At 41.4% G+C, this 25,462-nt stretch overlaps 1 protein-coding gene across 3 annotated transcripts in view; it reads left to right on the top strand.

Annotated features, from left to right (window-relative positions):
* Positions 1 to 25,462, top strand: part of PELI1 (pellino E3 ubiquitin protein ligase 1) — a 56,062-nt gene that overhangs the window by 7,298 nt on the left and 23,302 nt on the right. Inside the window, exon 1 of one of the 3 annotated variants that reach the window (XM_024208411.2) lies at positions 21,929 to 22,011. The exons of the other annotated variants lie outside the window; for them this stretch is intronic. The gene's annotated coding sequence lies outside the window, so the exon portion shown is untranslated. Of the gene's footprint in view, positions 1 to 21,928; positions 22,012 to 25,462 lie in introns of those variants that run through there. 3 annotated transcript variants of the gene reach the window in all.

The raw sequence follows: 25,462 nt of genomic DNA, 5'->3' as shown, positions 1-25,462 counted from the left end.
TACAGTCTGGCATTCTTTCTTCTGTAATTTATTGAGTGGTAGATAACCTGGCCTCAATCCTAGACTACAGCCTCGTGCACCTACCCCATTTTCTGCCATGAGTGATGTGTAATTAAAGGAGTATTGTGTTCGGATGAAGGGTGGGTTAAGAGGGAATAATTAGAGCTTTCACCAGAAGTTGAGATTAGAGTACATGTACTCATGTTTGCTGTGCCACCTTGAATAAATGTGCCTGTAAAGTGACATTTAAAGTGCTTTTGCCCCCTTTATTGCTTCATAAGAGTATAAAGAGAACCTCACACACCAAGGCCTTCTTTTGCCAGAGAAGTTATTTTCAACTTGCTTTTTACCTGAATAATAACAGGTATTATCTACTCAATTTTTGAGAGAGGACTGGATTATTGGAGAACTAGTGAGATTATTACATCACTAGTGATGGAAAACCGAGCAATTGAGACAGGAAGGGATAGTAGCCAAACCAGTTAAAATCATTTTAATACCTATAAATAAAACTTCTGAAATACATCTGGGAGGAAATACATTTGTTAAAGATTCACCCCGGCTCCTTCAATTAAGGGCTAGCAGATATTCTCTGGTCCTCCAAGGAGACCTCCAGCAAAAACAGTGCAGACAATTTAACGTTCTCCATATATTTCTAAGATAAGATCTTTCAGGCCTTTTTTTAAGTCGGTATGAAATATCATTGACAATTCTTATGTTACCTGTCCTTCCAGCATGGGTCATAAAGGAAATCAAAATTCTTGAGCTGCCATAAAGTGGGCTTGCAGAAAGAATGAATTTGCTTATCTGAACTATGTAGATAGGAGCCTCGTCCTTTTTCCTACCTCCATCCATCTCTTCCTTCCTGAATAATAATTTCAGCAATCATGCGATTAGAATGCTCACACTTATTGGATAATGACAGTGTTTTATGCCCAGTGTCATGTTTCTGCACATGCTAGTATAAGTAAGCACATTGCCATATGTAATTGTTCTTTTTATATTCTGGAGCTGGTAGAACAAGTTACAGAATGTGTTAGAATCTACATTAAAATCCTAGACAAACAACTGATCACTCATTTCTTTCCCTAGTTCTGCCCACAGCTTTCTGAGTAGCAGATGTGAAACAGAGTAGATTCTTGTAAACATCACACTGTTGCTGGGGAAAACTATAGGGACTCCATGAAGACAATCTAGTCAGCTTCAGTAAATGTGTTTAGCTTTACCTGCTGCACCTGTTTCCGAGTCCTGCTGCCAATATTTGAAGTTTCGTAATTGTATTTTTCCTATTTATAATATTTCCTCGCTGCTCTGAAAGACCCACACATTCAGCAGGGGAAACCCCTGACGATACAGGGGAAATTGTCTGTAAAAATAGAGAAATAATATCTTTCTCTGATCTTTCAGTTACTGAAATCTTGAGTTTTGGAGAGGAGAGCTGATTTAAGTTGGCAGTGTCTCTATGAACAGCAGCAGAAATAGGTACCTGATCCAAGATAGTGAAGGGAGAGTTAACCTTTGCCTTTTCTTACAGCCAGGAGAGGCTGGGAAGAAGAGTAGAAGTGCATGTGTGGTAGGGAGAAGCAAAGAGCTCATATTTTCCAACAGGCCATGTGAACACTAACATTCTGTGGCCTTAAAGGACCAGGTTGTGTCTGGGTTTGCAAGGAGAGGGGATGGTTCAAAAAGCATCCTGTCTTGCATCTCTCCCACACTGGCCAGGTACAATCACAGGCCCTGGTCTAAGCTAAAAAGTTAGGTTGACCCAGCTACATTGCTAAAGAATGTGAAATCCACACCCCGAGTGATGTAGTTAAGCCAACGTAGCCCCCCAATGTAGATAGTGTTAGGTCGATGGAAGAATTCTTACATCAACCTAGCTACCACTTGTCGAGGAGGTAAGTTACCTATGACCATAGGAGAACCTCTCCTGTCGGCTTAGGTAGTGTGTGCACTGAAGTGCTACAGTGGTGCTGCTGCAACAGTCTCCTGTAGTGTTTCAAGTGTAGAGAAGCCCAGGGTGTACTCACTTCTAGCACCTCCTGGGGAGCAAGATACCCCAAAAGGAGATGTGGCCATGATATTTTCCTGCACTAGCCTCTTACATTGGCCATGGTGAGAGTGTGGACATGCTCCACCCTGACTCCCTGGGAGCAGATGGATTGTTCGCTCCATTCCTGTGTAAGCCACATTGAGCCCTATATATTTTTATCTCCATCTTACAGATGCGAAAACTGCGGTGCAGAGTGACTAGGTGGCCTTGCTGTGTGATGACTTAAGATTTGTCTACATTTAGAACTGTTAATGCTTCGGAGTAGATACTACCTACGCCAATGGGAGAATTCTTCCATCGGTGTAGGTAACCCACCTCTCCGAGAGGCAGTAGCTAGGTCGACAAAATAATTCTTCCATAGCACTGTCTATGCTGGGGGTTAGGTCAGCTTAATTATGCCGCTCAGGGCTGTGTATTTTTCACAGTCCTGAGCAACACAATTAAGCCAACTTAAGGTCTATTCCACACTAGAAAATTAACCCTATTGTGCCTCAGTTTCCTTATCTTTATTAAAATAAGGCTGATGGTAACTACCTTGGGATGTTGAGGCTTAATTCACTAATGTTTGGAAGCTGCTATAGAAATTCAAATTAGTATTCAATTACTAACTAATCTTCAGAGCACTGCTCTGAGGTATGTAAACTGAGGTACAGATGCATGAAGCATGATATATGAACTGATAAAGCACTTTTAATTGAGTGTCTTAGGCTGTGTCTACACTACCATTTTCAGCGCTAAAACTTTAGTCGTTCGGGGTGTGAAAAAACACACCCCTGAGCGACATAAGTTTTAGCGCTGAAAAGCGCCAGTATAGACAGCGCTTTATAAAGCTACCACTGCTCGTTTGGGGTGGGTTTTTTTATCGCTGGGAGAGCTCTCCCCCGGCGATATAGCGTGACTACACTGCCCACGTCACAGCACTGGGCACAACATGGGCAGTGTAGACATATCCTTACATTCCAACTATCTTTGTTTGCTCTGTTTTTCTTTTATATGCAGTACTAAAACAATTGGTGGAATTTGTGTAAGTGGAAGTGTGAACTAGAGGCAGGTCAAAGGAAAGCACCGAGCTTCTGTTGAGTATTTGCCTGACATTGGGAGGAAAACTACATTTGTAATCCATGGAGTTTAACATCCTGTATATATAAACTTTGTCACTAGGGGAATGGATTATAAAATGGCAGGCGTTGATTCCCTTCCAATCGGCATGTATTCATTACAGCATTTACTAAAGCATGCCAGTTAGTTCTAATGCAGTCATGCCCTCAGAAGGCTCACCTTGATTTAATTTTTTTTAAAGTGCATTGAATGGGAACAGAGATGCTATTTGTTCTTCAAAGCCTAAGTGCTATATTTCTAGCTCTTGGCAGACATTGTCCACAAGTACTTCATGTTCCACTGGATTTATGCCAGAAACATACTGCATGTACTGAAAGCATCAAAACCAGACCTCCTTTAATTTTAGACTCTGCAGCTAACATTGATTTTTCTTAGAATTCCTACATCCTAACTACTATCATTTTAAATTGTCTTTCCTTGTAAGACTTTGGGAAAGTTCTGTCAGCCCTTACTCATGTGACTTGCTCCATAGAAGTCAGTGGGACTACTCCTGTAAGTAATAGCTGCAGGACTGGGCACCAGATTACCTGCTTCTCAATTTGTAAAGTTAAATGAACACAGTGAATTATTTTGTTTAACTCCTGTCTTTCATGATGAAGCTGGGTGGTGTGTGACTAAGGATAGTCCTGGAGGCACAAGCCCCTCAGCTATCCTGCATTCTGAAAATCGTGAGGGACCATTCTGATTACTTAATCTGACCTCTTTTTTTCATTATTTTTATTTATTTATGGTAGTGCCTAGGAGAGAACCAAGAACGGGGCTCTGTGGTGGTACATTCATGCACTGTACAAATGTATAACGAGAGCCCCTGCCCCAAAGAGCTAGCAATCTAGATAGACGGCACAAAGAGGAGAAAGGGATAGCCCATACAAGTGGCGTGAACAGGGATTATGGTGGGAGGGGATTAGCTGGATGGACAGCCAAAAGTTTTTCCAACCCTGCTGTCCTTTCCTAGACAGCCAGTCAGTGCCAGAGGTGAAATGTTCTGAGTGAGAACTGCAGTCATCCTCCATGACTACTGGTCCCTGCTTCTCCAGCTGCTACTGCCGGGTGTAGTCTCTGACCAGTTCATCCCCACAGTTTCATTCCGGAGGCCATGTGGCTGGGGGAAGTGGGGATGCCACCTGGGTCCTAGTGCCTCCAGGAGCAGGGGATCTCCCCTCCACAGTTCCGGGTCTCGTGGGGTGTGGGAAGAAGTGGCTCTAACTTGACCCCATTTTACAATGATCCCTCAGTGCAGCAATACCTACTTTCATGTACGCAAAGCTGCTTTGCACCCTCAACTCTCACTGATGGAAAATGAGGGTGCACAGCGTCTCCTATGAGCAAACCTTTAAAGAGGAGGCAGTTCAGTGGCGGCACAGGCCTGAGGATCCTACAGGCCTTATTAACACTAGTTATTCCAATTAAAGTGCGTGGGACTGTATTGGCAGGAGTAAAGGATTGCAATTTGGCCCTCAAGAGTTGTTACAGTGTACTGTATTTTAAACTATGCGGCAGTTTTATTAAGCTAACTAGAAAAAGTTCCTACTATGACAGGTTTGTTAATGTTAGTGGACAAATTCAGCTTAGACCAGTTTTCACAACTGTTAGCCTCCAAATAATTTCCGGAAATTATTTGTCCCCTAGAAAACAGAATTGCTGCTGCAAGGTTTCAGAACTGATTAGGCTGAAAATGATTGTTTGCTTCTTCCCTCTTCTAAATCAGAGGTGGGCAAACTACAGCCCGTGGGCCACATCCGGCCCATGGGACCCTCCTTCCCAGCCCCTGAACTCCTGGCTCTGGCCCCTTCCCTGCTGTTCCCCCTCCCCTGCAGCCTCCGCTCACTGCACCACCGGAGCAATGCTCTGGGTGGCGAGGCTGCGAGCTCCTGCCTGTCCTGGTGTTTTAGGCAGTGCGGCTGTAGCGCTGCCAGCCACCGGTGCTCCAGGCAGCACAGTAAGGGGGCAGGGAGCGGGGAGGGATGGGGGGGGTTGAATAGAGGGCAGGGGAGTTTGTGGTGGTGGTCGGGGGCAGGGGTGTGGATAAGGGGCGGGGTGGTCAGAGGGCGGGGAACAGGGGGATTGAATGGGGGCGGGAATCCTGGGGGGGCGGGGCGGCAGTCAGGAAGGAGAGGGGGTGTTGGATGGGGTGGCAGGGGGCAGTCAGGGGCAGAGGTTCTGGGAGCGGTCAGGGGACAGGGAGAAGGGGTGGTTGGAAGGGGCAGGGGTCCCCGGGGGGGGGGGGGGCGGTGGGGGGGGGGGAAGTGGGGAGGGTGGGAGGGGGGCGGGGCCCGGGCCACACCTGGCTGTTTGTGGAGGCACAGCCTCCCCTAGCCGGCCCTCCATACAATTTCAGAAACCCGATGTGCCCTCAGGCCGAAAACTTTGCCTGCCCCTGTCCTAAATTGAGATTTCCTTCAGAACATCTAGTTATCCTAAGCGTGGCAAAATGTAACAGAATAATTAGCATATGGAAAAGCTTATAGGATATGACTGAATCTGCAGATGGCAGGCTAAGAGTCAAGACGCAACAAATTTTGCATTTTGGCTGGGGGTTAGACTAGATGACCCTTGCTGTCCCTTCTAACCCTATGGTTCTGTGATTCTAAGAGAACATTGTGATTCCACTGCTGTAACCTAGAAACTGAATTCAAGAGTTTAGTTTACTGCAATACTTGAACATCTGTTTTGTTTGTTTAATTTTAACACTTTAACCCTTCAGATAAACTAAGTATTAACCTTGGTATGCATCCTGACAGAGTCTTTTAACTAAGTTCTTTACTTTAGTTACTCGTTAAACTGCTAATAGAATATTTATGCTTGTACAATGAAGCAAGTAAAAGTAAATTAGAGTTAAATTTACAGGCACAGCCTTAACTCTGTCCCCTTGTATGCAGACTTGACAGCAGGGTTTATAATTACATGTTATTTCTCAAATAATGCAATAGAATTCTGTGATATGTATGTCCTTGCACTATGTGTTATCCGCATACATTTTAAAGTCCAAAACCAAAATGTTAAAAATATTATTTGATTGCAAAGTCAAGCACTTAAAAGTTGGAAATGTCAGATTTATGGTTGCACAAAGAGAGAGAGGGAAATAGAGACTGTTAAGAATCACTATCTCCGCCAAACCTGAACAGAATTTCATAGTACAAAGAAAAGGCACTATTCCCCTGCCAAGAATGGAAAACTTCTCCCCTGAAAAATTTTTTTTTTTTGTTGGTTATAATGGAAAGTGTTGAGCAAGCTAGGTATAAGACCTTATCTAAAGACAAAAGTTGCACTGATTTAATTAATGGTTAAATTTGAAACAAAAATTATATAGACAAGGCCTTGGGGTCACTACCAGCTCCCTCTATAATGCCAGACCAACTCAAAGATGTGTGGTAACACTGTACTGTCCCAGCTGCAGTTTATAGAATGTATAAGCAGTACTACTACACAAGAAGGGATGCTTTCCATGTGACCAGCATTCATTCCCACCCCAGTTGTCCAGCACCTTGATGCTGTGCTATTTCCTCTGTGTGCCAAGCTTCTGTCAGGCCTGTGTATTGAACTTGGATCTCTCACGTAGCCTTGCAAAAGCATTAGGCCATTGATTCTGCTGACTATTTTAATTGTAATAATTTTGTTACACTTTCACATGTGAAACTTTAACGTGCCACTATTTCCCGTCTTTGAAAAATACTACTTATTGTGGAAACTGGAGTAGAGTGGACTTAGTTACCCAGCGTTATTAGGATTGGCAATCATTTTATGGCAGGGTTTTTAAGTTCCAGAAGTCTGTTTGTTAAATTGTTAGTATGTTGAAATTGTTTAGTCAGTTGAACTATTTTGGATAACTGAGCATTTGAGAATTGAGTGGTATTGTAGAATACCACTGCCCTAGAATATTGATCGAACACAAAGCATACACCATGTTGGAAAAGACAAACTAAGTACCAAAATGATGACTTTATTTTCGAAGTCGTGTGTGTGTGTTGGAATAGTGCAGCTGTAGACAGTCAGCCTTCGATTTTGTGAAATCTTAGGCCCCATCTACACATAAGAGAACAGCTTCTTGCTGACAGTTTTGAAAGACAGGCACCCCTAGCTGGTACTCCTCTCAACTGGTGGTTCAGTTTAGCTGCTAGAGTGGATGGGCATAACGGTGCTTCCTGTCATGGTGTTGAAAATTATTTTCTCCTGTCTACACTAACAACTAAACTGAACTCAGCAATAGAGGGGACCTATAGTTCAAAGTTTTCATCAGCAACAGGCCATTTTCCCAAAGCAGATGGGGCCTCAATCACATACCCTAGATCCAAGTGGAAGTGCAGTCTCCAGTCATATTGGTTTTTGGACACACTGAGTTTACAGTCACATGAAGCCTAGCAGCGTGCGGTGCTATAACATGTCAGCTAGCACCCACGCTTTTAATCTTTTTCTTCATTCAGGTTTTTAGTTTAATGTGATAGACGTTATTGTATTCATCCAAGATCAACAGTTTTGTCCATTAACTGCTGTCCAAGTACATATTAGAAACAATTCTCTCTGATTAAATGCACTCCTACAACTCTGTTGGCAACAAGTCTTTCAATTACCTCCTCGGATTTTAATTGAGATGGTATCATTTGTATCAATTACCTCCTAGGATTTTAATTGAGATGGTATCATTTGTATACCAGTATAAGTGTTAGATCTACATGTATTTGTATTGCCTTATTACTTGCGGTCTTTAACCATACTTAATGCTGGGCAAATATTATAGTCCTGTATGAAAGGAGGGGGTGTGGGAAAACTAAATGGAGAAGCCAGGGGAAGTATTAAATTTTATTCCTTTAAACTTAGAAAGCTAGTATAATACAGCAGCTTCTATAAAGCATACAGTGTACCTGCAAGTGGAACACCCCCCCATGCTGATCTACCCAAAAGATGAAAAGGGGAGGTGTACTTTGCTGAATAGGACTGACAACCCTCTGCTGCCCTCCTTCGTGCTTTGATAATGGACTGCCACCTAAATCTCCTACACTGGTTGACTATGCAGTGGATCCCCTTTGACAACCGTATTAGGTTCCAACTTCTTGCCCTTGCCTTCAAGGCCCTGTGCATCTCTGCCCCTGTCTGCATCTCTGCTTTCATTTCTTCCCATATCCCTCTGACCTCCTTGCTCTGCCAGTGATGCCAGCCTTTGCATCCCCTCTATCCGGTCTGTTTGCTTATAACTGCTCCACTTGCTGTGGTATCTGAGAGCCTAAAATCCCAATTGGTCATGGGCCTAATCTGCCTCCTTAATTCCACTGGGGAAGTTGAGGTTACGTGGTGGTTTTGCCACCCTACACGTGGAACTTGGCTCCAGTCTACCAGACTCCCTTTTCTCATTATTCAAATCACTCCTAAAGAGTCACTTCTTTTTCAAAGCCCACAAACCATAACCCATGTCAGTCAAAGAAGGAAGCAATAAGAGACATGCAGGTGAGAGAGAAAATGACCCTAGTGGAACCATCATGGTAGGAACACAACAATTTTAATCAGTGTGATCCTTTTATTGTAACCCAATCCTTTGCTTTCACTGGCCCTTTACCTTCTCTCCATCATTCTTTGCTCTTGCACAAAATAAGCTCCTTGGAGAAGGATCAGCATGTAAAGCACCTACCATGTTTTTGGTAATGTACAAGTAATAGGACAGGGCCAAATTCTGCCCTAGGTTTCTCTGGTTTTACATCAGTGTAACTGAAATCAGAATTTGGTCCACAGTGATCAGGTTAAATACTGTGGGCCAGATTTTGCTATCCTTACTCATGAGTAGGATCTTACTCCACGAGTAGTCCCATTGCTCAGGGTGAAGAAGGGTATTAGAATCTGGCTCTTACTTATAAATGCAAAAACTTAAGACACTATCCTTCAAAGTTCAAGAAACTTAGTTATGGCTGGAACTCTACATTCACCCTCTTTTACTCACTATGCAGGGTATCTGGTACGTACAATGACATGAGATCAGAGAGACACCAGCTGGTTTTTTAACCTCAAGTTCCTATTGAAATAAATGAGTTGTCTAGTAAGAACTTAATACATGCTGTCACCCATTATTTTTAATATGGCTCTCCCCCTTAAGACACTTCTACAAACCTCACTTTTCCCAATTCATGTTCCATCCCCTACCCTTATGCCTCTCCAGATAATCATTTAATTTAGGTCAACTATGATTAAACATTAATTGATCAAACAAGTAAAAAGCTGTGGGACGAACAAAACAAGTGTCATGTGTAACTTCCAAGTTCTCTTTGTTGCATATTGCATCCATTCTCTGCTTTCTTTGGTACATTTAGGACCTGATCCTGCAAGCTCCTGCTGACTTAAGTCAGTGGATCTATTGTGTGAGTAAGGACTGCTCGTCTAAGTAAGGGCTTGCAAGACTGGAGCAGTGAGCTTGTCTGCGAAGTTGTATGTACACCAGTGACCCTGGATAAATGATACTGTAATAAGATGCTCCATGAGCATTATGAAGGGTGGAGTTTTATGCCTAACTATACATTTCTCTATATTCGTAACTATAACTATAAATGGCCCCACCTCCCTGTTTCTAGAACATCCTCAGGGCTGTGCTCTCAACGTGAACCAGGTCCTGCCTAAAGCTCAGGCACAGCCAATAAAAGGAAGGTGGGGTGATGTCAGGAGCACATGCTGGGTACAGAGATGCCTCCTTATGGTGGCATAACTGGAGGCTTTGCAAATTTGGTTATAAATGAGAGGCCAGGGGCTCGCTGGGAAGGGTGGGGTATCTTCCTGTGCTTTATAGGGACGAGGGTAAGGTGGCCGAGCCTGTGTTGGAGTATGCGGCTCAGGCACTGAGGATGAGTGTAGTTGTTTTCAGTATTGTAAGGATTTAGTTATGTTCCAAACCCTTCTCCCTCCCATTCTGTGGGCATGCAGAGCTCACATGGCAGCAGAGTTGTTCCTGTCCTTCCGCAGAGTCTGTCTCAGAATCCCAGATATGGAGGATTGCACTGTGCATGGCGTGGAGTTGTGCTTCGTCATCTCCTTTGGTGGTAGCTCCTGAGGGGGGTGGCCTGGTGGGTGGACCAATGAATCAGTGACAGTCTGGTTCCACTGGCCACATGCTCATACACAGAGGGAGTATATATGGAGGCTACTGCAACTGCTGAGCACTCCAACTGCTCCGTCTTGGAGGGGGACGATAGGATTTCATCACCAACCCTTGTGAAGAATTTCACCCGCCCAGGGTTTGGGGAGATTAAGAGGCTTTGGACCTACTAGAAAACAGGAGTAGACAGAATTTCAAATACTTCTCAGACTGTGAGTTACTGATCAGTTTTGTCTCCTGAAACCTAGGGAAACCACTGAAAAGTTGGTGAGGGGACCAGGTAGTGACATCAGACCCAATTCTGATTTCATTAGTGTGAAACTGTTAAAGTCTATGATGTGACTCCTAATTCTCACTGGTGTTAGTGTGATCAGCATAAGGCTCATCAGCTACCCTAGGAGAAACATGGAAATCAGTGGGTTGGAGGTCAGGTTAGGGAGGTAAAAATCCTTTTAGTGCATTATTTAAAGTTTATTTTTGGCACCAAGTTAATGGAAAGGGATATCATGAGAGTGCTGAATTCTCTTCTCTTGAACTACTTTTTTACACTTGATTAATATTAATGAAAGCGAGAGAAGAATCATGCCCATTGTATTTGATCTCTTCATCTAGGATTGAAAATCTGTTTTGGGACACAATTTTGGAAAGTTGTTTTTGTTGATAGTGGTTTATTTTAAATATCAGTGGACTAGAGCTGATAGGGCCCATAGCAGTGATGCAGATGAATTCTGAAAACCATCAGCTCTAATAATATTCTTTATCAATGTCCCTATTAGCCTTGGGGCAGGAGGAGGATGTACAGGTACGTAACACATAGTATGTATTGTTTTTAAATTTGTAATTTTTTTTAACTTTTAGTCTCAGCAAAGAATTAAATTGCTCCTTAATTGACACATGCTGTACAACTGTCTGTGAAGCTTATGTCTTGAAATGTTGTTGCAAAATACATAGCCCTCTGGGGCCTAAGTCTTTTTGAACAAGATGTGAACAAAATAAAATAGTGGGAACTGACATCAGAGAATCCTCTGTGGTTGCACTATAATTATTTCTAAAGTGTCTGCCTTATCCTAAACCACAGTGGTTAGTTAAATTATATGTATTGCCCAAATCTGTCCCAATGCAACCTCCCTGAAGTCAAGTGGCCAGATAGTGATCTCACTAAGTCGCTTAATTCCATTGAATTCATTGAAATTAACTTCAGAATTATACCAATTTGCTCAGTGAGGTTGCAAGAGGGGTAAGGACAGAACTTGACCTGTAACACATTCTCCCTATTCCAATATGATTTTACTTGAGAATTTATTGGACAGTATCCCTACAAATGTAGACCCGTCACTGGCTGATCAGATGGTCTACAAACCCCTCAGGTCTGTATTTCATAACAGTAAGTCCAAAAAAACCTCAGCACTCCACTACATTACTCCACCAAGAAATACTCCTTCTCCAACTGGTTCCATGACTAGTCCAGCAATAGTGAGATGTAGTTTGCTTTTTAACAATGGCTTTATTTATATTCTTCATTTAAATAAAGTATGCCAAATCCATTAAAGAGCCCCAGAAAAAGGGAAATTTCACTGCAGCATTTCTGTCTGAGTTAACTTTTATAGGGTGTGAATAAACTTTTTTGTGGAACATTTTCAGTGTGTGCCAGAGTTACAGTCACATCTTTGGAAACATGATTACAAATAACTATTCCAAAAGGCTGGGGTTCTATGGAAGGATGCGATCTTGGCAACATATTAGCTGTTTTAAATTATTCTGTGCTTTACTGGTAGTAAAAGGATTCCACATTACGTCTAGTTCCCAAAGAGGCCTTATTTGTGATCCTTGATTTCTATCCGCTGTGGCATGAATGGGGACTTTAATTTTAAACTTTTGTTGCCTCTTTATATTAGTCTATCTGTAGCTGCATTTGCTTAATTTTGGTAAGGCTCAGTCTGTGGCCAGGTCTACACAACCACTTACTTTGGTATAACCTCAGGGGTGTGACTAAGCCACCCCCCTCAGCAACATGAATTACACCGACCTAAGCACCGGTGTGGACAGCGCTATGTCGGTGGCTGACATAGCTACCATCTTTTGAGGAGGTGGATTTGTTATGCCAATGGGAACTAGTTTTGGAACTAAGCCTTCGTGCAAGTTGCTGTCTTTGTGCATCTCGGGTAGAATGTTTATACCATACCTTTCAAGTACTTACGTTGGATATGAAATAATCCAATGACTATGATTTAAGACAATCACATGGTTGTTTGGGGCCAGATTTATGGGGGGAGGGGTTGTTTTTGTTTTTGAAGCCTTGGGTTTGGCAATTCTGTTTAAAAAAAAAATAAATAAATAAAATAAAATAAGCCCTCATTCTGATCCCATTTACTTCAGATTTACAGCCATTGAATGCCATTAACTTCAATCTAGTTACTCCAATTTGCATCAGTGTAACGAAGACCAAATTTGGCCCCAAGGGTTACTACTAGCACCAAATCTCATACTGGGCACTAAATGAGACCTGATTAATGACTTATTTCATACCCGAGCTGACAACTCTGTTCTACAACTCTTTCCACACTGTGGCTCACTTCCTAAACATAAAAAGAACAGGAGTACTTGTGGCACCTTAGAGACTAACAAATTTATTAGAGCATATTCCTAAACATAGGTCCTTTGTGGACTATCTCCCTACCCAATCCTATACTGATCCCCACACCTTTCTTGTGGCCACTATAAAACCTGTTTATGAACAAAACGTAATGTTTAGATAGTCTGAAGGCCAAACAGAAGGAAGATAAACTTGTTTTAATGTGACTGTGTTTACAGTACTGCATGTCCCCTGGTAACCTGCAATCCCCACTGCTCTAATCTCTCTGGATCACTCAACAGTTTAGTTCTGCTCCTGTTTATTTTCTACCTCTGCGGTTTGTGTCTTCTTCACATTGAAATGTACACAGAAGAAGAGCAACAAAGACAGGAGCACCAGATAGCATGCAGAGAGGTGCTGTGGGTTTATTTTGATTTTTAAAAGCTTTTGGGGAAAACAGGAATCCTGGACTGGGCTCCAAGTATCAGGAAGCACCCTGTTTGAGGACCTGACTGTTCCTTTTCCATTGTAACAGAAGCAGCTCAGTGGGCCGCTATTGTTCCATAGACCACAGCTTTGAGAGCCACTGTTTTTAAACCATTCTCCAGAGTGAGTTTTCTGAGTTAGTGGTATGTCTGGAAATTGCTCTAGTTGTTGCCGCTTTGTTCAACAAAGTACAGGACAATATACATCATGCTCTAATTGAGTTACAGTACTTGGAACATTTCCCCCCCCCAACCATTTTTGTGAGGAGGGGAGGTGGAAGGATTTGCAAACCTGAAAATGCCTGCCGTTATAGACAAAATGCTTGCAATGAAGGCTTTGTCTACCCACAAGGTTCCCTGGTGTAGGTAAAGTGGAATATGTGTTTATCAGTAACGTTTATTCCCCATACAGGAAGGGGAATAAACTACACCAGTATAAGGGACCTTTGTATCCGGATAACTACATCAAATATACAGTTATACCACTATAACTATACCATTTAAGGAAAACAAATCATTCTAACCAAATTGTTTGTTTTTACCAGTGCAAACACTGTGTAGGCTAGGTCTCAGTAGGAATGGTTCTTACCCCTTCTATTTTTTTCCCCATGCAATAACTTAAATGTGCTGTACTGCACTCATTTAAAAAAACAAAACAAACTTATTTAGGGCTGTTGATTAATCGCAGTTAATTCACGTTAACTAAAAAATTAATCATAATTAATTGCAGTGTTAATAAAGTATCAATTGAAATTTATTAAATATTTGGATTTTTTTTACATTTTGAAATTTATTGATTTCAGTTACAACACAGAATACTAAGTGTACAGTGCTCACTTTATATTTTCAATTACAAATATTTGCTCCGTAAAAATGATAAAAGAAATTGTATTTTTCAGTTCACCTCATACAAGTACTGTAGTGCAATCTCTTTATTGTGAAAGTGTAACTTACAAATAATTATTAGATATGTTCATGAAGGATAGGTTCATCAATGGCTGTTAGCCAAGATGGTCAGAGATGCAGCCCCATGCTCTGGTTGTCCATAGCTCTGAGTGGCAGAAGCTGGGAGTGGATGATGGGATGGATCACTCGATAATTGTCCTGGTCACTGTCAGAAGACAGGATACCGGGCTAGATGGTTCATTGGTCTGAGCTAGTATGGCAGTTCTTATGTTTTTATGAGTGAATATTAGTTTTCATAAGAGTAGGCATTTTGCAAACAGTTTTGCACAAATGTTTGTGAATAGTGAATAAAGATGCAAATGTGTTCAAAGTGAACAGCTGTTAGTGTTTAGAAATGTTTCATTTCAATTTACATATCATTCAACTGGCAATGATGCTAAATTATCCCTGACAGAGGTGGTTTATCAAAATTTATTCCTCAAGAGCCTGTTTCTTGTCCTTGGAGTGGATCAGATTGCAATAAATGGCTGACTTTTTTTTAAAAAATGAATTAATTCCTAGGAGGAGAAACCTCCCCCAAACTACCCTACAAGATCTACTCCCCAGCCTTTCCAAGTATACAACTTGGAAACCCTGCTGTTCTATCAATTTATACTTAGTGCAGTTTTCAGAAGCATAGTGTAATCATGTCCGTCAAAGCACCTTAATGTTTGCCTAGTAGTGTTGCCTGTTCCTTGGTTATGAGAGCATTTTTTTCTTTAAATGTGTGAGGGGAATGTATAGATTTCCCAGTCATTGGCAACCCTCGTCTCCCAGCAAAAGTCTCCCTAGGACACTGAGTTCTATCACCAGCAAAGAGGGAAATCGTGGCAGCAATGCCTTGTGCTACCAATATTTTAACATCACTGGGCCAGATGTAGTGTTGGCAGGTTCACCACAAACTTCACCACACATCTCTGCTGATAAACGGCAGTCCTAACCTGTAATATGCCTTGGCCTCACTTGAGTTAAGACTTTGTGAGGTAACTTTTTGTGATACAAGTGGATATCCATCAGGGCTGTCAAATTTAGCCACCTTGTGACTTAAATCATGTCTCAGTGGACCAATAATCTAGTGAACTATCCTTAGGCGTGGCAGAATAAGATAAGAATTTGATTTTTATTTTTTAATTTTGATGGATAATATGGATTTTTATTTTTAAGCATTTTTTCTATTTTTATCTATGTAAACTTTCACAGTTATGCAAAATTGTGGTGGTCGGGGGGTGTCAGACTACAATTATTTAAAGACAGTAGACACTAAGATTCAAAAAGTTAAAGCTTTATAACCGTTAATACAAAATGTCAACATCACATATCAAACTATACTAAGTAAATATCCTTAAATCAAACTCAGTTCTCAAGCAGTATTTTTCTATCTGTGTATATTGATTATTATTATAGATGGAAATATTTTTGCAGTTTGTGTGTATGGTGAAATTGATGTTGACCAATATTTACCAATTAAAAATCAAATCCTTCCAAGTTTAACTATTCACTAGGGCCACACCTGAAAACTTTCTATGGGTAACACAATTTGTAACCGATGGTGGTGTGAAGTGTCATGTATCAGATGTTTGAAAAAGGTATTTATTTGACCACTGCAACACCTTTTTTTATTCTGAGGGCCAAGGTGAGGTGGAGGAAGCATTTGAACAAACCTGTTTGTGTTAGGTTCTTCACTGGGACTACATTTGCAACATGATCAGCTATTCTCATGAAAAGGACTGATTTCAAGCTCAGAGTTCTTAAAATTTACTGGCGTCTAGGTCAAATCTTGGAATCTTCACTAAGGCGAAACTCCCAGTGGGTTCAATGGACTGAGTAGGGACTTACATTATTTTCAAAGAGAGAAATCCTGATGTTAAATGGCTGTTTGAAAATGCTAAGGGCCAAATTCTGTTCTCATTTTGGATTTATGCAGTGTAATGCTTTATATTTACATTGGTAATGGGAGCAGAATTTGGCCCTCATTTGGGCTCATTAGGAAAAGAGTTCTCTAATACAGTGGACCTCAACATCATAGTGTACTGTTGCCTAAAATGTCCCTCCATTCTGTAGCAAGCATTTTCTGACTTGCTCTCCCCACCCACACATCTGTGAAGGAACAGCAGTAAGATTAGTGGATTTTGAGAACATGATTATTTAAAAAAAAAAGTCATTTTGTTGGAACAAAAAATACTCACTTTTGATTGCATTATTTCCCTGTAAATGAAATGAGTACTCTTCAGTCAGTAAAGGGTAAACAAACCTTTGAAAACAGGAAAGCATCTGGAGAGGCCTTCCCACCAACTACACAAACGCAGGGACCCGGTCTCCATAGGTGGTCGGTGGGGAACCTGGAGTATCTGGCCATGGAATGCTGGGTGTTATCAGCTGTCCCATACACTTCTGGGATAAGTCTAGATTTGTGCCTTAGTGGTTTGGTGGCTTGAATTGCATGTGGAAGGTAACCATGAAATTTTTTTCCTATCATTAACTGTAATTGGAGATGGAGGACTAGTGTCTGATCTATATATCGGTGAAGGGGGATCCTGGGTGGGGCCAGTGCTGTCTCTTCACTTGGTTGCTACCTCTTGAGTTCTGGCTGCAAGTGAACAGGGGGAGCAGCAAGAGAATCCGCTGTCTACTTGGCAAACATCACTGCACCGCTGGTGGCCAGGAGGATGAATTGTTGGATGCATGAAATCCTAGCTGGGATATGGCCTGGCATAATTGGGGCGCTGTGTGTGTCATTTGAGAAGCTGGTCACTTCACTTGGCATCCCTGAGTAAAAGTTCATAGTATAAGAAAAACATGGATTGTCAATTCCCACTTGAAACCCTAAATTCAGTTGTAAAAGTGCACAAAAAGTTGTATGTAACTGGTTTTAAAAAGAGACATTCTTATTCAGTTTTCAGAACTGGATTCTGTTCTCATAGCTGTTTGATGCTAGAAGATTTGCACCCTATGCAAGCAGTATTTTTTGTGCTCATTTTTCATTCTAAGTGGCTGTTACTGCAGAAATGCTTGAAAATATTCAAAAATTTGAATTGTTTAAGCTTGGCTGCACTAAAGCATTAGGGGAGTGGGAACCAACTCTACATTATTGAATCTCAATTTGCATCTGAAAACAAGACTGGATTTTTGTCCTGAGTGTATAATATAATTTAGGGATTAGAATCCTCTATTAAGATTTTCTTGCTACTGTTTGGTAATTTCTTTATATTTTTTTCTTGTATTTGGATATGGCTAGATATTGTGTATAGGTGAACAAGTAGTTGCTGCATCCTCTAGAATTCAGTGGTCTATATATTCCTATAGGTAGCAAACTTCTTATCCAAATCAGATTAGAAGGGTGGGAAATAGTGTCATTTTTCTATACATGTGATACATAAGTGAGTTGCCCATAAGGCAATAGAGGTAAAGGACAGATGAGATTACAGAATCAGAGGCACAGTAGTTATTCTCTAACCCTTAATAGAAAGGGAGAAGATAAATAATTGAGGGAAACATTTAAAACATAGGTACAGTGCTGTTTGTAATCTGTTGGAGTCAATGGGTTGCCATGGAATGGTGGTCTGTTAACTTGGTAACTTCAATATGCAATTTAGTCTTCACTAGTTAAATAATTGCGCATTATATAGGCACAGTGGATGCTGTACTAGAGACCATCCTTGTTAAGTAATGTCCTGCCTTGAGAGACTCATACTTTGATTATCAGAAGGCCACCTCTGTTAAGAAGTCCATTTTTATTGCTCTCTGGAGGCATACTTCTATGTGTGTACATGCACACAGTGTTAGAACAACCTTAGAAAATATATGAATGGTAGAATATTAAATATGTATATATTCGAAGAAACGTGGACAACAATTTTAGCTCTGCATTCAGACCTCTCCACACTGTGACCCAGTTATGTAGGATGTAACCTACATATGGATAGCTAGTAGCAATAGAAACTTAATCGCCTTCTGTAGAGAGCTGGGCACTCTGTGGCCTGCAATGTGCGGTCAAGATCATGGTATATATCTAGAGTTTATATGGGTAAATGGGTCCTGCACTTGCATGTGGAGGGCGAATGAGTAAGTATGCTGATAGTCTGTAGAGAAAGGGTGGATGGTGTTTTGGATTGTATGTAGAAGATTAATGGAGAAATGTTGCCGAAGGTGGGATTGAGGAGAGCAGTTCTTTGGTTTACATACTGGGGGGAGATGTATGTTTGTGGCCATCTCTCAAAAGGAGAGTGAATTGGAGGAGGGTATGTGGTTGGCGAGTGGTTCATGTTGTGAACTGATAGTTCATACATTAGTATCTAAAGTGGGAGACTGAGTGGTGGGGATATCTGGCTCCTACTGGAAATACACTTTCTCTCTCTCACTGTAGTTTTTTGGTAAGGGGAATCTCCAGGGTGCCTACCCCATGAGCAGTCAGACCATCTGAGCTCTTCTAGGGTGCCAAAACAGCCATGGATGTTTCTAAGACAGAAGTATCAAATGCATTCAGTGGAGAGGGCCATACTCCATTTTTAGCTATTGTCTGTGGGTGGGGTATAACTTAGTATGAAACACTAGCTTTGATCTACAGAGGCACTTCCACTGGTGTCACTGGGAGGCGTGCACAAAGAGCAAGGGTGGAGCAGGACTTTTATGTAGCAATTAAAGGTGGGACTTTCAGAAGTTCTGACTAAGGCCTTGGCTACACTGGCAATTCACAGCGCTGCACTTGCTGCGCTCAGGGGTGTGAAAAAACACCCCCCCCCCGAGCGCAGCGAGTGCAGCGCTGTAAAGTGCCAGTGTAATCAGCGCCTGCAGCGCTGCACGCTCGCTCGCAGCGCTGCAAGCTATTCCCCTCGGAGAGGTGGAGTTCTTGCAGCGCTGGCGGCGCGACTACACTCGCGCTTCACAGCGCTGCCGAGGCAGCGCTGTGAATCCGCGAGTGTAGCCAAGGCCTAAGTGTTGGCCTAACTCTGCAAGACTACAATCATTGGCTTCAATGGGAGTTTTACCACTGACTTCAGTGCATACAGGGTAAGTGCACAGAGCTGTAGAAAATCCCATCCTAAACTTTAGTCATTATGGTTATTTCTGTACCTTATTGTCGCTCTCAGTATCGCTCAATGTGAACGTGTTCTCCTTCAGGGCCAGTGCAAATTCTGCCCTTTCTTTCATTTCCTTCTCCATTCTCATTCCTCTCCGTCATCTTTTTTTTTTTTCCTCCCCCTTCCTTCTCCATTTCCTTCTCTGCAGCAACTCCCAATTCCTGCCCCATGGGCTTTGTTCCACTCCTTGTCCATCCATCTGCTAACATGCTCAGCAGTGAAATAGTTTATCATTGGGTTTTAGAGTTAATATCTCAATGAGATTAATGGTGGGATAAGTAGAGTTCATACCTTTTGGAACTATTGTTTTCCCGCTGTCTGCACACAAGGGGAGATAACTGTATTGGTTTGCCCTTGGTTCAGATATTCAAGGTTTTCTTATGACCATGATAGCTAGAAACTTGCTACTCATAAAACGAAAGCCCCTATTCTGAATTGGTCACACAAACCACAAAAGCAAATTTAAAAAAAATTCAGCCTGAGCCAGGTGGCAAAGCAATGGAGTCAGAACAGCAAGGGTGTATATCTGGGAGAACTATTCAGTGTCCAGGTAAGAACCTTTCTCTGCAGTTAGGATCCACTCCACAGAAATGGCAGAGAGATCTTGTGGGGAGAGTCTCCATTGTCCACATTGCAAACAATTCACAGATTCTGGCCCAGTTAGCAGCATCTCTGCTCAGGGAACGGTTCAGAATACAAACAGGACAGGAGTGTGAAAAGTGAGGGCTGGTATTATCTGTGGGGAGTGGAGTTGCACAACAGAATTGCACTATGCTTGGCTCCAACTAGTGCTGCAAATGGCCTTGCTTTCACGAGTGCCAAATTAATCAAAGGGCTGGTCTAAACACAGGTTTTGTACTGCTTTAACTATATCAGTTTGAAACTGGTACTGTCAAAGCTGTACAACTCCTTAATGTACATGAAATTACATCAGTATAAAGGTGTGTTTAAGCTGTACCATTATAAGGTACCTTTGTACCATATAGCAGCATCCACACTAGAGGCAGTCCTGATGCTATTTTGGTTTTTTAACTAAATCATACAAAAACATTGTATAAAACTTCTGAGGATAATGATGAACCTATGAGATCATTTGAAAATGGAATTGGATTTTTTCCCCCATGTCTCTTCCTGCCAGAGGTAGACGGATTTATAACAATCAATGAAAGATTATATTTATTTCATCAGGGAAGAAAGTTGGACTGTTTTCCCAAACAGATAAGAGAAGTTGGGCCAAAGTCTGATCTCGATTACCCTAGTGCAAATCTGGTCTAATTCATTGGGTCTGAATCTCCCCCCAACTTTGCATCATGTCTAGTCATTTACACATGGGCAAAGCGACAGTCAAGTGAGTGTTGAATGGTAGAGGCTAGCATTCTGATTTGGTTGGCAGTGTCTTACACTTACTTTGCTCAGGTGTTAATAATCACTTGAGATGTAAGACAATAATGAATCAAGTCCATTGATTCAACAGGAGTTGCTTCACGGGTACTTAAAAAAGCCCCCTCCCCCTGCCCCGCGAAAGACAATAGTTTTGCCGACACAAGTGGCAGTGTGAACGCGGCTTTGTCGTCAGGAGCACTCTTCTGCCGACAAAGCTAACACCGCTCACCAGGCTGGAAGTATTTTGTTGGCAAAAGTGCCGACAAAGAGCGTTTTACACACGCTGACTTTACACAAGCGACACAGCCTTGTTGCTAAAATCTGCGTGGTATAGACAAGCCCCAAGAGATGAGATCAGAACCTGATATGCTGTGGGAGTGAGCCCGTAAGAAGCAGCTGGCTAGCAGTGTCTGGTGTCTGAAAGTGGATAGACACAAGTGGCATCTATAGGTCCCTTTAGAGCAGGTAAAGGTCCGAATGTATCTAGTTTAAAACAGGATTGACAATGCCTACAGGCTGGTCTACACTGCAAAATTAGGTCAACTTAACTACATTGCTCAGGGCTATGAAAAGTTTCAGGCCCTGTGTGATGTAATTAAGACGGCCTAAGCCCAGAGTAGACACCGCTAGATAGACAAAAGATTTCTTCCGTTGACCTAGCTACCGCCTAACTCCATCCGTAGCTGTAGCATCTAAACCACAGTGGCACAGCTGCAGTGATTCTGGTGTAGATGTACCCTGAGGAGTTTCCATTGTTGCTATCTTTGTAGGGACTATATTAGGGAATTGTTTTTGATGTGGGAGGTGAGGAAAGCTAATTTGGTTAATAAGTGCTAATTTAAAAAACCCCCACAGTATAGTCTGTATCGATACAGTTATGTAAGACTGACAAGAAATAGAACAGTCTCTGAGGCGCAAATCCAGAAGAATTGCTAGGGATCAGGCTTGTGTTTAAAAACTGTATTCTACACCTTCTACTTCCTTTTCTTCCTTTTGGGGCCACCAATTAATTTGTAGAGGGGTAAGTGAGATGTGAGCTCTGATTTCAGCCAATGGTGTATTGGCAGTGGAGTGTTTTCCTAGATTGCGTAACTCTGAGCCAGCCCCCGTTTCAGTCAGCAGGCATTACCAAGTGCTTAAGTAAACGAACACACAGGAGAGGCAGTCAGAGCCTATGAGTTGCTGCTGTTTGAAGGATACTCTTGAACTCTGTGGATTTCATCTTTATTTTAAAAAGACTGGCTTTTTTCACTCCCTTGCTCCCCTTGTATACTTTGTGGAAATACAGGAAGAATAAAGAGGTACTGGTAAGTGCCTGGATGCAGTAGTGCCTTTTGTTTTAATATCATGTTTCTCTGTCTTGTTGGACTTAGTAGGCATGTGTTGATTTTTTTTTAAACAAGATTAACAAATAAGTGAGTTTCCTTCTGTGAGTGTCTGGAGAATAATTCAAAGCATTTTATCTAACGTTTTTTGTTCGAATTGATGTGAGGGAATCTGAGATAATAGGCAGTGTGGTGTTTGTGGGCTCCTCTCCCACCCAAAATAAGGAGAGGCTTTCAAAGTGGAGGTTATACACTGCATGTCTTGTGTTTTGAAAATAGCTTAAGATGATTTTGGGGCATCTTGATCTACAACTTAGGGATGAGACGTGATTGAAGCAGTCGGTGTGTCTAATCAAATGACTACAAACTGCAGTCTCTTACCAAAGTCTGAATATTTAGCTTCTTTATCCTGTGCATTGGTCTAACCAACAGTTTAAATTCGTATTAAAGGTGCTCTGAATATGTCTTATTGCTATTAGAACATGTGTTGTCTAAACAATCTTATATGTTGCCATGGTATTAATTGCCAGAAAGCTTGTCAAAAATCAAAGCTTTCTGGTCCAAATCTGCAGAACAAGCTTTCAGAGGTGGTTTTGTAGTGGGGCAGTGTCTGTCTATTTCCATCTATTTTAGCTAAAGGTGCATTATATGGTAGATACCCCTTCCCCCAACGTGCTCATTCACAAAAGCACCGGAATCTCCATCCAATATGCAAATACTTTGATAAATGGTCCTTAAAAAATAAAAATGTATAAATCTATTTTTGGCAAGTGTTTTAATAAACATGGCCAAAACTCTTGTGTACTAGAAGAGAAGCTTCTGTCAATGAAACACAAACTGAAGAATTTTTTCAGGTGATCTACTTTAATTTCTTGGGTGCTTTTCTCTTGCTTCAAGGCAGAGGACTCAAAGATGGCTATAAAAGGCACTATCCTGCATAGTATGGAGCTCTTCCTGGTCTCTACCTCTTGGAGAACCAGTCCCTAACTGTCCGTTTGTGCAAATGGAAAAGCTCTACTTTTTAGCTGATATCCTTACCCTAGGCAGAAAGCTATGTTAATGTCTTTATAAGCATGCCACCTGATATGTTGTTTATTTAAAACATTCATATGGGATCGTATATTTATGTAGCACTTTCACAAGTTAAATTAAGTCTGTTGGGTAACTGGTGCAAAGGAGAGAACTTCCCTTTTTTGAAATTGTATGAACTAGATTACATTACAAGTGCAACCAAGGGCTGATGCAGAAAGCTGCAAGTTGAGAACCTGATCCCATGCTCTTTACCTTCACAAGTCATTCATGAGTAATTTTTATTCTTGTGAGTAGTCCAACTGAATAAGGTTTGCCGTATTTGGTTGCAGAAAAAGCGCCATAGCCAACTTGTGGGCTTTGTGCAAAGGTTATGTGGTTTATGTCATTATTTTATCTTGAGACTTAGACCATGTCTACACTAGTGACCTTACAGCGGCACAGCTCTCCCGCCGACATAGCACTTGTCCACACCGGCGCTTCTGTCAGTGTAACTTATGTTGCTCAGGGGGCTGTTTGTGTCATTCAGGGGTGTGAAAAAAGTTATACCAACAAAAGTGGTGGTGTAGACATGGTCTTATTTAATGGGCATGGGAAAGGAGGGGTAAATTGCATATGAATGTACCACCTTGCGAGTGGCTAAGACTTTTCCTAATTAATGAGGTTAGATGGCAATATCAAAGTTGCAGCTTTAAAATAGCCATCTTGCGCTAAAAGATAATGTTCTCAGCTTCCCACACAGTGTCTCTGAATTACATCACTTATCTGTGGGAGGACATCGTGGTTTCCTCAGAGGAGGATCAGCTGTTACTTTTCATAACAGAAAAATATGCTGGATTTTTTTAAATATTGCAGGGAATATTATGTAACTTTTTTTTTCCTCCTGAGTGTAGTGTTCACATAGTTGATCAGATTCTGATCGCAAAGTAATGCTGATATGACTGAGCAGAATCTGACCCAGTATGCTTAACCATCTTTTGAAGAGAAATCATATTTTTGACTTGTACATCTCATAAGCAAGGTGCAGAATTTTTTTTAACTAGTTTGTAATTCACATCTGCTGAAATGTTTGTCTTGTTCATCAGACAAAGATGTTTTGTTCTTTATGCTGTGGTTCCTGAAGCCTCAAAGGGAATATCTGCACTGCAATAAAACAGCCTGCAGCCCCAATGGGAAGGGTCTCAGAGCCCTAATGTCTACACAGCAATTTTTAACCCTGCAGCCTGAGCCCCACGAGTCCAAGTCCTCTAACTCAGGCGGTGGGTCTCTTAGTGCAGTGTAGATGTACCCAAAGACACTGATTTGCATTTATACAAATAGAACAAATTGTGGGGCTACGGCACAGATTTGTCAACTCTATAGAAATTAACGTTTAAACTGGAGAAAGTCAGATGTTCTGATCAAGACCAAGACAATAAGTTTACTCTTATGTGTAAAGTTACTTGTCTTTGCGTTTGGAGCCTTTGTTTGTGGTTTGACCTTTTGTACCATAGTTTCAAGGCTAACAATCTACTAATAAATCTGTTTTACCAAAGAGATTTTAGGTTTGCTACTCTAATAAATGAGATTGTAGTAAAGAGTCTCAGGGCACAGAAACTGACAGCTCTTGCTAATATTATATGTTATGTTTGGTGGCCTGTGTAGGAAGGACTACACGCTGCCTAAGTTTGGCCTTGTGGGGTTTTTTTAGGTTACTAATATTAAAATGTTTGAAAATTAAACTGAAATCTCTCCTGTGTGTACAATGGATGATTAAGCTTTTTTAGGGCCTCGAGGGGAAGGGAATATGTAGCACAGACTTTGAGAAAGGGGATTAACTATTTGAAGGAAAAAGACTATCATTGACTTTAAAAGGTGTACACCGAACTTTGGAGCTATTTTAGGTATTAAAAAGAAAATCAACATTTTCATAGAGAAGAATGAAATATTCTTCCTTTAGAACAGTAAAATCATGCTACCAGTGATGTCACTTCACACTTAACACCTGTCAAAGTCAGACTCAGGACTCACAATTTGTCAGACCACTCTGTTTTATTAGCAAAAGCGCTCTGCTAATACACCCAGATAATGTGAGTGCCATGCAAGGCCCAAACTACCTTATTTATACAGATAAAAAGGGCGCGAACTTAACAAGATGACAAAGGGAGCAGAACTGATAAGTTTACCTGGGGCTAGACACACACATCTTATTTCCTTATTAACTCTTACTGAGCTCCTGTCCCACCATCAGCTTAAGTGGACCCATTGTTCAATACCTTAATGTTTTTATTCCTGTCAACTTTAGCTCAACATACCTCATTCCTGCTTAAAGGAACATACAGCATTTCTTTAATCCATTCTACTTTTACAATATAATTCATTCTACTTTCACACACACCCATCTTCACTCCCTAACTACCCAATA

This window comes from Terrapene carolina, unplaced genomic scaffold (assembly GCF_002925995.2).
Source record: "Terrapene carolina triunguis isolate 2854851 unplaced genomic scaffold, T_m_triunguis-2.0 Scaffold132, whole genome shotgun sequence".
NCBI classification, from domain to species: Eukaryota; Metazoa; Chordata; order Testudines; family Emydidae; genus Terrapene; species Terrapene triunguis.
The sequence above is the reverse complement of the archived record's forward strand: the minus strand, read 5'-3'. Positions and strand labels throughout refer to the sequence as shown.